The sequence below is a fragment of the Triticum aestivum genome, chromosome 6A (assembly GCF_018294505.1).
Source record: "Triticum aestivum cultivar Chinese Spring chromosome 6A, IWGSC CS RefSeq v2.1, whole genome shotgun sequence".
NCBI classification, from domain to species: Eukaryota; Viridiplantae; Streptophyta; class Magnoliopsida; order Poales; family Poaceae; genus Triticum; species Triticum aestivum.
Genome location: NC_057809.1, coordinates 434,202,891 through 434,216,008, shown reverse-complemented (window position 1 = coordinate 434,216,008; position 13,118 = coordinate 434,202,891).

Sequence of the window (13,118 nt, the reverse complement as noted above, 5' to 3'; positions counted from 1 at the left end):
AGGAACTACGTCAGACACACAAGATAAGTCGCGCCGTTGCAAAAGCTAGATCAACGCAGCACTAAATCCCTGCCCAGTGCAACTCTGTCACGGCGACGCTACCTTCCTTTCTCGCCCAGCAAGTATTGCTTGAGCGCTAAAGGGGACCTCCCGAGCATCGCGACTCAGGGGCTCTTACGGGACCTCGGGCCGCTCACCTCCTGGCCTTGACCACGGCATCACGACCTGGCATACCAGCGACGGCTGAAGCCTGCCTGGGGACTGGGACCTGTCAGTGTAGAGCGCCAAGTCCTCGTGAGGATAGAAAGGGGGAGCTTAGCTGGAACAGAAAGGACACCTCACGCCAATTCATATTAAGGATATAGTAATTACAAAAAGCACGGCAGACGCCTTACATACCCCCGCGAGGTGTTGCTTTGATTCCTTGCAGGGAACAAAAGGTGCTAACCCTAAGGAACGCTACTTGCTAGCACCTCCCCAGGCGACGCCATCATCAACAGTTGGCTGCCCAGTGCCGGCACCAATCCCATCCAGATCAGTGGCGTCGGCGGCCCGATGCAGCTGCCTCACTCCGAGCGCGGTGCGAGCTCGGAGGCTCGTAGCTGTCGTCGCTCGTCTCCGGGGTCGCGAGGAGTTTGGGGGGTGCCGCTGAAGCCCGCAGTCCCTCCGCTGCTGCTTGAGGGGCTGCAGGAGGACCAACGGGCGGGGCTAGTCCTCGCCAGTTCGTCACCACTGCCGCTTCCCTTAGGGCAGCATTCCAGCCGGTGTCCTTCTGCATCAAAGACCTTGAAGAACATCAAGGAGGTGCCGTCATATTCAAGATGGATCACCAAGGCGCCGTCCGCTTGATAGACCCGGGCAATCTCACCCCAGACCCGGGTCATGAAGACCTTGCCTGGAGCGACGACCGCGACCTCCTCTCTGGTTGCAGGGGTGCCATAGTCGGCGTGCTGCAGCCAGAGCTCCAGGGCCCCGCTCGGCGGCATCTCAAAGGCGAAGGAGGGAGGAAGGCGAATCCACAAAGTTGGAGGCATGGTGGCGTGGAGCACAAGCTCGCGAGAGGAGCGCTCCGTGTGGACTCCAGGGGGGACGACGCACACCACTGTGACTCACCGGCGTCGGTGGCGACGCTGTCGGTGTTGCTCGGCGCCCTCCCCCCTGGGGCCTACGACACGGGCGTGCAAGGGCAGCGGAAACCAAGGTGGCGGCCGCTTGTACAACGGCCTCGACACCACCTGCCAAGCGCCTTCGTCCCGGTGACAGAGAATTGGCCGCTTCTTCGGTGGGAGTGGGTCAGGACCCTCTCTCGGGGCCTTTCCCTTCTCCTTAGCTAAAAACCGGCGGATCGGTGCCATTGGTGCAAGAGGAAGCAAGGGTGAGGAAGAAGAAGATGAGGAGTAACGGAAGGGGTGAACTGGCGAAGCTCACGCAGCCCCGTACTTATAGCCGGGGAAGGCCAACCACCGAGCACCATGACCTCAGGTAATCATGACCCATATCTTTGCATGCAGGGACTTGTCAAGTCATGCAGTTGCTGAGGCTTCGTGGGAAGTGCAGACGCCCACGCCTAATCAACCGCCATGAGGCGCCCAAGGCTGCAGGCTGTTAGGGCCCGCGGCACTTCGCGCTTGCCCCATCGCTTTTCTGCTAAGGCAAGCCCGCGCACGCCTTGGGCCCGGGGGCTACTGTCGGCGTTCTGGGAATGGGGGTCCCCAGACTTTCCTCCCTATGGCCTACGGCGTGGCTCAAGCGGGGCCTAGCGCGGCCCATCTTCATCAGCCCAAGCTCAAGACCCTCGCGAGGGGCCATGCCTCGCGGGGCGGATGACAGGAAGCTTCCACAAGAGCGGCCTCATCAGGCAGGCTCGCGAGGAGGCGGAGAGATCAAGGCAAGGGTACCTCGCGAGGATCCCATGATGCAAGCCATGACGATCAAGGCCAGGCGGGCGCCGGCCTGCGCAGTGTCCTTGTTTCCCCTTTGGTGCAAAGGGGGCAAGCACAGGCCAAGGCATCAGGCAAAGGTTACCATTCCGGTGCAACGAGACCCAGACCAGCCGGACGGCAGGAAGGAGGTCACCGTGGAGCCCAAGACGACGTCATCGTTCGTGCTTTTGACAGCCGAAGACCAGCTTTGGTCAGGATAACTTGTACTACATGTTCCCCTTCGAAATGGCCAAGTGTTGGTGCCCTTCCCGCTCAATTATTCGGGGAGAGGCCCAGGGCCTCAATAGATAGAGCTAGCCTCCACAAAGGAAGGGCGACACCGGGGAAAGGAGAAATTGGGAGACATCTAGAGATCTGGTAGAACCCTAGCAGAGAGAGAGAGAGGCAACTGAACCCACCCTAGCAGTTCATCGCACCAGCTCAAGAACACCTCTCGCGAGGCTGTTCTTCCCATGTACTGTCCATCATCAGCCCCAGAGGCAATCCACCACACCATATACAGGAGTAGGGTATTACACCACAACGGTGGCCCGAACCAGTATAAACCCCGTGTCTCTTGTGTTGTTCATCATTTTCATCTTAGTTCGCACGAGAGGATCGGACGTAGATCGGTAGGGGAGAGATCTCCGTGCGCACCCCAGTGTTCGAACCTCAAGGGTCTGTCGGAACCCGAAACCCAACAGTAAAAACAATGTTGGGCCTTGCTGGAGGAGTTTTATTCAAGGCGAACTATCAAGGGGTTCCCATTATAACCCAACCGTGTAAGGAACGCAAAATCCGGGAACATAACACCGATATGACGGAAACTAGGGTGGCAAGAGTGGAACAAAACACCAGGCATAAGGCTGAGCCTTCCACCCTTTACCAAGTATATAGAGGCATTAATTAAATAAGAGATATTGTGATATCCCAACAAAATATCCATGTTCCAACAAGGAACAAACTCCAATCTTCACCTGCAACTAGCAACGCTATAAGAGGGGCTGAGCAAAGCGGTAACATAGCCAAACAACGGTTTGCTAGGACATGGTGGGTTAGAGGCTTGGCTCAACAATATGGGAGGCATGATAAGCAAGTGGTATGTATCGCAGCATAGGTATAGCAAAAGAGCGAGCAACTAGCAAGCAAAGATAGAAGTGATTTCGAGGGTATGGTCATCTTGCCTGAAATCCCGCAAGGCAGAAGAATGAGTCCAATAAGAAGACAAACGGACGTAGTCGAACGGGTCCTCACCAATGCGACGTTATCGGAACCAACCCAAAGAAGCAACACCGGAAAGAAGCAAACCACATAGTAAACAACCGCCACATGAACATGGCATGATGCACAATCAAGTATGATGCATGTCCGGTTTAATGAAGCATGGCATGGCAAAGTGCACAAGCAATCCTACAAATTAAGTGGAGCTCAACATGCAACTCCGGTGCATATTGACGAAACACCACATTCAAGTTATTTAGTTCGATCTCATTTATGTACCCAACAATATTCAATGTTGTTAGCATGGCAAGAGGTGAAGCAAATGAAAACTACCTATCTAGGCAAGTTTAAATGAGTCCGGAACAACAAGCAACAAGTCCGGAAAAATCCTCATGTGCATATATTGGTTATGGTACTGATCTGCTGTAAACCATATTTTAGAATTGTTAAACATGCAAAGTGAGGCCACCATGTTAAACTAGGCATTTTTCCACTCCATTTACATATAAAGTTTGTTAGGTTTGGAGCTACGGTTAGTAAGTTATGAATTAAAGCATTTCAACATGGCATAGGAGCAAATTTAACCAAACGGCATCTTAAACATTTTGAACATGGATGAAAGTGGCATATTATGAAACTAGACGAAAAACTAAGCATTTTACATATAAAGTTTGTTTTAATCCGATGCACGGTTCTGAAGTTATTATATGCATGAAGCACAAGGGGTTTTCTGTAAAACAGGCAAACTCTGGATAATTAGGAAAATCCCAGGCGCTGGAAAAAAACATCGCGGGCCGAACCTAGAACAGGAGCATGGGCGCGGAATAGTATGTTGCGCCCAGTGCGATGTATAGGTGGGGGCAGCTCACCATGGGCTTCGGCATAGCTGGAAGCAGAGGAGGCCAGCGATAGCGTTTCTGGGCCTCGTGCCATGCGCTGGGCTGGATGAAGCTGGGGCGGCGCTGGGCCTTGGCGCCTGTCGATGGAGGCGGCCCAGTTCGATGGATCTGGAGGCCGACTGGCTTGGCACTGGGCCTTGGCGCGATCGAACCAGGAGGCAGGGCGTGGTCAACGCGCCCACGACCACGACGAGCAGAGGACGCCCCGGTTGCAGAGGAGGCAGGAAATGGGGCACTCCGACGAGGAAGATGGCCGGCGCGGGCTCTCAGGCATGGGGAAGCTCAAAACGAACGGATCCAGGGCGCGGGAAGCCCGTTCCAAGTGGTGGTGGGCTTGATGAAGAAGAGCAGCAGCGGACAGGAGCGGCTCGAGGAGGGGAACTTGGCGACGGGTTCTGCAGGCGTGGGAACACCAGAGATGGCCGGGGACGCGGGGACTGCGTTGGATCCGGCCGGGGGGAGCCCGTCTCTGAAGATGGTGGCACCGGCTGATTTCAGGCGCAGGGAAGGGGCACCTAGCACGGATTGTGAGGAAGCTGGAGGGCGATGTGCTCGGGTGTGAGCTCGTGCTCGAGGAAGACGACGAGGAGGCAGCAGCCTCGGGCAGGGAGGAGCTCTGGCGGGGGTCGCGGCTCCAGGTCCAGCGATGGGGTGCTCGAGTTTTGCTGTTGCTACGGGCAGGAGGAGAAACAGAGGAGGCCAGCGACACGAGGTGGCTCTTGTCTTCAGTGGAGCTTGCTCCGGCAAGGCAACCGGAGGCGCTGGTGGCGCTAGGAGCTCGGGGAGGCTGTCTGTAGCGGGGAACGAAGGCATGGGCACGATGCAGATCGGGCACCAGGTGAGACAGGTAGGAGGAGAAAAGGACGCGGGGCATGGGGCTGGTTGGTTGGCGGCAGAAAGCAAGGTGGATGAAGGATGGATCAAGGGGAGGCTCGACCATGGTTGGCTAGTGGATCGGGGTGGATCCCGATGGGGATTTGGGAGAGAGGCTGCGGCGGAGGGATGGGATTGATGGGACAAGGTCCCTAGAATTTAGGGTTAGGGACTATAAATATAAGGAAAAGAGGGAGTTTGGATCATCCGATCAAAATCGGATGGTTCAGAAAGAATAGGCTAGGGAGTCCAAATAATAAAACGGTGACGTTTTGTAGATGTTTGGGGATGATCCGGACACAACGGTCATGACTGCTCGGGTCAGGTCCGGGACAATTTTCGGACACGCGCGAGGGGGGATGTGGGCTGACGAGAGAGGTTAGGTTGGACCTGGCGGTAGGTAGTGAGCTGTGTAGACGGTCTCGAGCTAAGAGAAGAGAAGAGAGGGAGGCCCGGCGACAGTTTTCGGAGACCGAAAACGTCCAACGTTAGACCGGCTATATTGCCGCTATAGTTTAACGGTTGGGCTATCAAACGAACTCCGAATGCGATGAAACTTGACAGGCGGTCTATCTACACTATAATAAGACCACACACCAACTTTCAACCCAATCCGAGAACATTTTCTGACCACTTATAAAATAGTATTTCGGACATGCCGCGGGCGCGTGCAAGTGTGTCTGGGCTCAGAACGGACAACGGACGGAACTGGGGGAACCCGGACGGATGCAAGTTTTGAAAACATGATGATGCAATGCACATGATGACATGACAAGATGCAACACACAAGCGAATGACGTGGCAACGACGGCGAATAACTGGAAGACACCTGGCGCATCGGTCTCGGGGCGTCACATACACGCAATTAACTCAAATGGATTGGACGTGACTCTATTATTCTCCAAGGGCAACCGGCAAATTTCCTCCCGCGAGCCGGAGTAGGTTTCTCGGTTTGCATGCGTGTTTAACGGAGGGGTTTGATGGAGGCGAGGAGGCGTGTTCAGCCGGGCTTACAGCGGACGGCATAGTACTATTCGATTTGACATCTACAACTAGTATATTATGAAAAGCAAAGAAGAGTAGTAGAGATAGAGATAAGAAAGAGACTACGGAGGAGAACCATCTACTGCTTCGTGGGCTACTCCTATGCTCCATTCGGCGGCCGCAACGTCCCCTACAGCCACTCCCTCCTGCGCTCCATTCGGCGGGCGCTGTTGAAATTTGGGGAGCGCACTCTCACGACTGCTGGAAGCGACGATTTCACCAACGACGACTTCTTCCCCGACCTCGGCAATCTCTTCCTCAACGACATGGGCGACAACCTCAATGCCAACGGTGCTGCTCCCGTTGCACCGTATGTGTTGCTGTCCTTCCTATTCGAAATTGTGGTAGAATTCATGTTTTTAGTCTGTGTCCTAGATTCGATCTATTAATCTACTATGCTAGTCCACATGATTAATTTAATCTCTGTTATAGCCGTCATGATTTATTTTGTGCTTATTCGGACTAAATCTCGTAGTAACTTGCTCATATATTCAACTGGCGGAACATCCCCTACAGCCACTCCCGTTTCATGGACGGCCTGGTCGATGCCTCCAAGGATCCCTTCGTCTACTGCTATGAGTGCCCGATGCCATTTTGGGGCTCGCCGGCAGACATCATGCATCACCTCACGCAGGCGTGTGACGATCACTACTGGCCCTTGGCGGAGAACATCAAGTACGAGATGTGCTACCCGTTCACCGTGTCGGAGTCGCTGGAGGATCACCGCCGCATGCTAGTCTCAGAGGAGGACGACAGTGTCTTCCTCTTGATCGTGGGCACCAGCGAGGCCCGCGCAGGCCGCCGCCCCGTCTCTATAGTGTGTGTCAGGGGCGACGCCGCTGACACTGACACTGACACGAGGCTGATGTACGGGTGCGTGCTCACTATTACTACCCCTTGAAGGTACGTGGGCGGCGACACTGGCTATGTCAAGCTGACTTGGACTCTGCCGAGTTGAGACTTTCCGGCCGATGTGGACATGGAAGACGCATGATATGATTTGACCCCCAACAATGTGCATGGGGCCTCCAATGAGGTTCACCTGGACATCTGCATTACCAAGTTAAATATAATCCGCTGTCTAAGCATGTGGAGACTTCCATGCATGATATTGCTCTATTGGAGTATCGTGCATGAATGAAAGTGTATCCATTTATGGTTTAGTCTAGAATCTTCCATGTATGAATTTTTACTACAGTACTGGTGAAAGACTTATGATGAACCATTTCTTACATCTCCTCTGCCCCCTTCCAAGTCATCCTGATTTAATCCCTCCGTCTAGGTGTATAAGGGCATGGTTAATACTTAAATAGTATAGCCAACTGTTGACTATAAGAAAGTGCCATGTCATCTGTAGCTAACATGTATAACAATGGATACTCAAAAACTAATTCTTGAAGATCATTTCTTGCAAAGAACAATAAGTGTTATTTCTTCACAAGTTTTGGATGCAGGTTGAACAGTTGAACGCTTTTGTTTGCAAAAGATACTTTTTTATCTATTTCACTCGGATGTTTGTGAGCTCTAGAGATGAAATAATATCCGAAGAAACCTATCGATACCCGTTACACATGAGATGACCCCCACATCCTTTGTCAAAATTAACAACTCCCTGATCAATGCATTTCACTCTTCCATGTAACACACGGGCACCTTACTATAGATTAGTACGACCAAAAATTGAACTAACATTATATATAGTACAATAAATGTTGATGCATGTAACCTAAAACTATATCATTGAAAACTATGTTCAAATACGAATCCAACGATATTGTTTTTGTCGACATGCACTAACATTTTGTCAGTTAAATCTTCGGTCAAATCAATGGGGGATAAACCATGACCGATGTAGTACTAGTGTAGAGGGTGGCGCTGCACGGGAGTCTCACCCTGCTCATGGCGCGGCAGTAAAGCCGTCATATCAAAAAACCCAACCACTCCTAGTAATAAGTGTCCTGGTAAAATAAACGGACAAGCAACCATCACATCCCTCCGTCTTTTTTGCATTTCATCTCTCTGCATTTACTTTATCCGGTTCATCTCACGCACTCGATCCCTAGCTACTACTCCTAGGGCCAGTTCTTTTGGCGGCTTTTCCCCAGCTTTTCCCATAAGACTAGTCACAGTGGAGAGTAACATTAAGGCGCCTCACTCATTTATTTGGGCTTCTAAACTACTACTAGTACCTCCGTCCTGGTTTATTCTTCACCATTGTAATTTGTGCTAAATTTTGACCAAAGATTTAACTGATAAAATGTTAGTGCATGTGACATGCACTAACACTTCATTAGTTAAATTTATGATCAAAATTTGACACAGATTACAATGGGGACCAATAAACCAAGATGGAGGTAGTAGTTATGGGATTACTAATCTGGAAGCCTAAAAGAACTGGCCCCTGGTACTCCTACTAGTAGTAGTACTCAAGTTGGAATTCCAATTGCACGGCACAACTTGTTAGGCAAAAAATTCAATACAGGGTGTAGGAAGCGGTTTGGGAATTTGCATGCCTTTCCGACCAGTGAGATACTTCATACAAAGTACGACAGAGAAATAACCACGGAGAAGGAAGCTAAAAGTAAACAATCAAATGAGCATTTTTGCATTTGTTTTGCATTGAATCGTTTCACAAGCTGGACTAGTGCTATTTTTCTACTTTTACAAAAATCGTATCATAATGTTAAAACGTGTATTTGCATGCACATAAGTAATAGTAGTACTCCCTCTGTCTAGGTGTATAAGTCTTCCCTCCTTCTTGGTCATGGTGCACAACCAAAGATGACTTATTCACCTGGACGGAGGGAGTAGCACAGTCTGCAAGCATATATAGAGAGAGACGTGTAGTGCGATAGTATATAGTAAAGTTTGTGCTATATGCACGTACTTACAAAATGCGTACGGATACACAAGGTTTCCAAACTTTCCCTTTTACATACTTAATTAAGGACGCTAATAATTCCTGAACGTTCGGGACTTACCATTTGCATCCCAAAACTAATGAGATCGCCTTACGAAACTAAATTATACTCCTACAAAAAGCCACGATGCTCGCAGGAGTGCTTGCGGCGCGCCACGAGTGCCCTGGTGCGCGGTCATTTCCCAGCGCGCCGACACAACGCCTCTTCCTCATCCTCGCAACTCGAGAGGTGCTGATTGGCGGCTTGCCGGCGGGCGAGCGCGATCTCACCGGTGTGGTGATCCGGCGCCAACAGGTACTCCTCGTTGTAAGCGTGCACCCGGTCCACGTACCGCCAAGTGTAGATGAGGCGCTTGGGCCCGACTGCACTCAGGGCTTTGGCACGGGCATCCTCCGCCACCCTCATGGCCCTCGCACGAGCCTTCTGCCAAAGAGCCCATTGCCTGACTCTCTCGGACGCGACATAGGCCTGCCAGGCAGCTTGCCCCATGGCACGCTTCTCTTCCTCAGCCTTCTTCTCCGCCTCTATTTTGGTGCGCTCTGCCGGAGGCAAAGCCTCCCACAAGGCGACATCCATTTCTTTCCAAAGCTCCTCAAGGCTGGGGGGCTCGGCGGGAGGCGCGGTGGTCTCCTCATAGCGGGGAGCCGACGCGTCCTCTGACGCGCGTGCTGGCAAGATTGGGAACGCCGACGCATCCACCTCGACGCGTCACAGCGAGGAGCGGAATGCCGACGCGTCCTCCTTGACTAGTGGCGGCGAGGAACTGAACGGCGACGCATGACCGTCCGCGCGGTGCAGCAAGGGGCGCCTAGGGCTTGGGAGGGGCGATGCCATGGTGGTCGACATGAGAGGGAGGGGGAGGAGATAGCGATGAACGTGAGCGTTCTTCCAAATGCCGTGGGAGGCGTAGTATTTATAGCGAGCAATGGCACACCTATGTAAGATATGGACTGGGCTTCACTGACTTAACTGCAGGTCCAGTTGCATCACTGACATGTGGGCTAGACCCATGTTGGGCCCATATGTCAGTGACCCAATGCACCTGCAGTTAAATAACTGAAGCAACGTCCCGTAAGATATGTTGCGTGATTAACGTAATAGCTACATGGGCATATTTGTTGGAGTAAATTACGGGGGAGGGAAGGGGTGGAAATATTGCTGGTCACAACGGATTGGACGAGCGCGGGGGGAGGAGAGTCATGCATGCAGATTTTTTCCACACGGGGTGGAGTGGTGGGACTGCCGAAGGGAGAAGGAGAGTCAAGCAGGCATATTGTTTTCACACATGGAGAGGAAAATATTTGGAGACGAACGGGTTTCCTACAGTATGGGGAACGGTGCATAATAAGTCATCTTGCATGCCGGGCTAGGTATAGTCTCAAGTCATTAAAAACATACACGCCCCACACATGTTCATGTTTCAAGGTGCACTAAATTATTGCATGCGATGATTAAGGCTGGCCATAATGGTGGTACCGTAGCTGGTATCATGCACACGGGCATAGCAAACATGCTGATGTGGCAAAGAATTAAAGAAGAGAGGGGGGTTAGAGTAACTAGTGTTCATGCATGCATGCAATGCGATAATGCATTGGTAAACACATTTTTTTGTGAAGAACGACAGCATTAGTTGAGTACTTTTGCATACTACAAAAACTATTCCACCGCCTCTATCTTGGTAAGAGTAGGTGAAAATTTTGAATCGAGCCCTTCAAACTAGAAGGGAGGTTGTAGTGCTCTAATAGCTAACCTTGTTGTGATGACTAGATAGGACATGGCACGCACCTGGACGGAGGAACTAGTCTGCATTGTGCATTTAAGTTTTGTCAGAAGTCAATGTACCTCTACTTTGACCAAACTTATAGAAAAATGTATCAACATTCACAATGTCAAATCAATATTTTTATACTCATTATGAAACGTAGTTCTTATACTCATTATAATCAGTATTGTAGATATTGATATTTTTAGTATAAATTTGGTCAAACACTTTGCAAACGGTTGACGGAAGTAAAAATGACCAAAGGGACTATCATGCATGCGGACTAGACAAAAAAATTGCTCATTTATAGCCGGTCGAAGTCTCAAAGGGTGCGTCCGCGCGAGGGAGGCGAAGGTCGTGGGAGGCGCGACGGTTGATGGAATTAAGTTAAGTTACATCCACGCGCCGGCATGGCGTGCGAACAGGCAGAAGCTATACTGCCAGGCCTACAATATGGGTCTAGTAGACATGACATCTAGTGGGTCCCGCATAGTACTCGAGAACTCTTTGAGGGCTTGCATCCGTTTATCCACCGGGCAAGCCAACAATCCCACGCCGTTCGCACACCCTACTCGTCACCGTATTCTACTACTACTACCTTACAACATGGTCACCAAACCCTCCTCCAAAATCCATGGCCTCCAAAATCTCCATGGTCACCGTTGAGTACCAGGTTAGAGCCATCACCGGTGATGAGTTCATCATCATCTACACACATGTATCCGTGACGGTGAAAGCATGCCTTGCTCGCTTCCTACACATGTTCAACAGTTCAAAGGATGAGTGGGTCGCTGGGCTAGATGTTGAGTACACCACAGTCCTGGAAAGAGAGAAGATTCTAAAGGAGGCAGAGAAGAAGAAGCCCGCCGTGATCCAGGTTTGCGTACATAACGTGTGCTTGGTCTACCACATATGCCATGCCGACGTTGAGTGCCAGGATTTTAAGAACTTCCTCAAGGACGAAAGAGTGAAATTCGTTACTGTAGACTTTAGGAACGACAGGGATGTCCTGGGTCGGATAGGCCTCGTTGTAGGCCAGCCCTTCGATCTCCAGAAGGCAAGCCTGGTGTCCTCCTCTCAGCCTTCAATGCTGACCCTGGCAGCAGCCATGATTGATCCTTCGTACGCTAAACTGAAGAAACCTCACCACGAGTTTCATCATGCATGGGAGTCGAAGACATTAGATGAAGATCACATCCTGTACGCAGCAATGGATGCCTACCTTTGTTTAAATATCTACAAGGGTTGGATGAAGAAGCAGAGCCCAGTGTCCGGTTCAAGCAAAGAAGCGTCGGCGAAGAGGAAGAGGAAGAGGGACGAGGACGAAGTCGAGGACGTGGACTCGGACTCGGACTCCGAGTAAGGTGGCAGTGCCGTCGCTCATGCTGGTTCTACTGCAGTGTCAAGCGGACTAGTTGCTTAGTTTTATTTCAGGGGTGTGTTGTGCTGAGCCCCCAGCAGAACTATGTTTATGTTCTTTCTCGTTATTTGAACTTTATGTTCTTTCTCGTTATTTGAACTCTTTAGTACGTACAGTAGTACTAGTACTATGTCTTACTATTGTTCTTCTTGCAGTTGGTACTACTGCTCATATCTTCGTGTTCCTACTGTACTTAATACGTTCGTACTAGTAGTATAATTTGGGTCAGTCGATTTGTGAAAGAAGTTCGACGGAGCGAAGGAAGAAGACGACAGAGAAGCTACCCCAGTATCTATATTAGGGTGGCAGGGTGCCCATGATCTATCTTATGAGTGTTGGTGTGGAATGCAGTTCGCCGAAAAAAATGGATCGTGCCCGGGGTTAAACGGATGGCAGCGGCGGGGGGAAGCATGGTGGTGCCAGGCGGTTCAGGGGAGGGCGGGGTGGCGGCGGCAGGCGGTTAGGCGTGTGGCGGGCTGAGAAGATGAACAGTGCATCAATGTGGAGGTTGAAGAAGCCCTTCTAGCCATCCATGCTGCATCCAACGGCTCGCCAGAGTTGACTGACCCAAATTGCTCCTTCAGATTGCAGGATCCACATGGCATTCAAGGTCTCAGAGGAAGATTCCGCGTCCGCACCCGGTTTGCGGGCTCGGCGCGAGCGCGACCAGCTTCCGCTGCGACATCCACCATGCGCGCCTCCTCCGCGCGGGCGGAGACGACAATGACACGCTAGTTCCTCCTTGCTGGCATGCTGGAGCACGCGTTTGTCCTCCTCCTCGTACGCTGCGTGCATAGACGCAGCTCCACCAGCTGCTCGCGTCCTTGGCAGCGCGGAGACATTGCGAGGAGGGACTGCAGACGATGTGAGCGGGCGAGCCTTCGGCTTCATGGCACGGGGATGGCGGCTACACGGCGGTGATGGGCGAGAAATTGTTGGCCGGAGCAGGCGGGCGCCGGCATGCGCAACGGCGGCGGCGGCATATTGATGAGTGCGCGTATGGGAGCTTAGTTTAGTTTTATATAGGGTTGGTCAAACTTAAAAGAAAACCATACT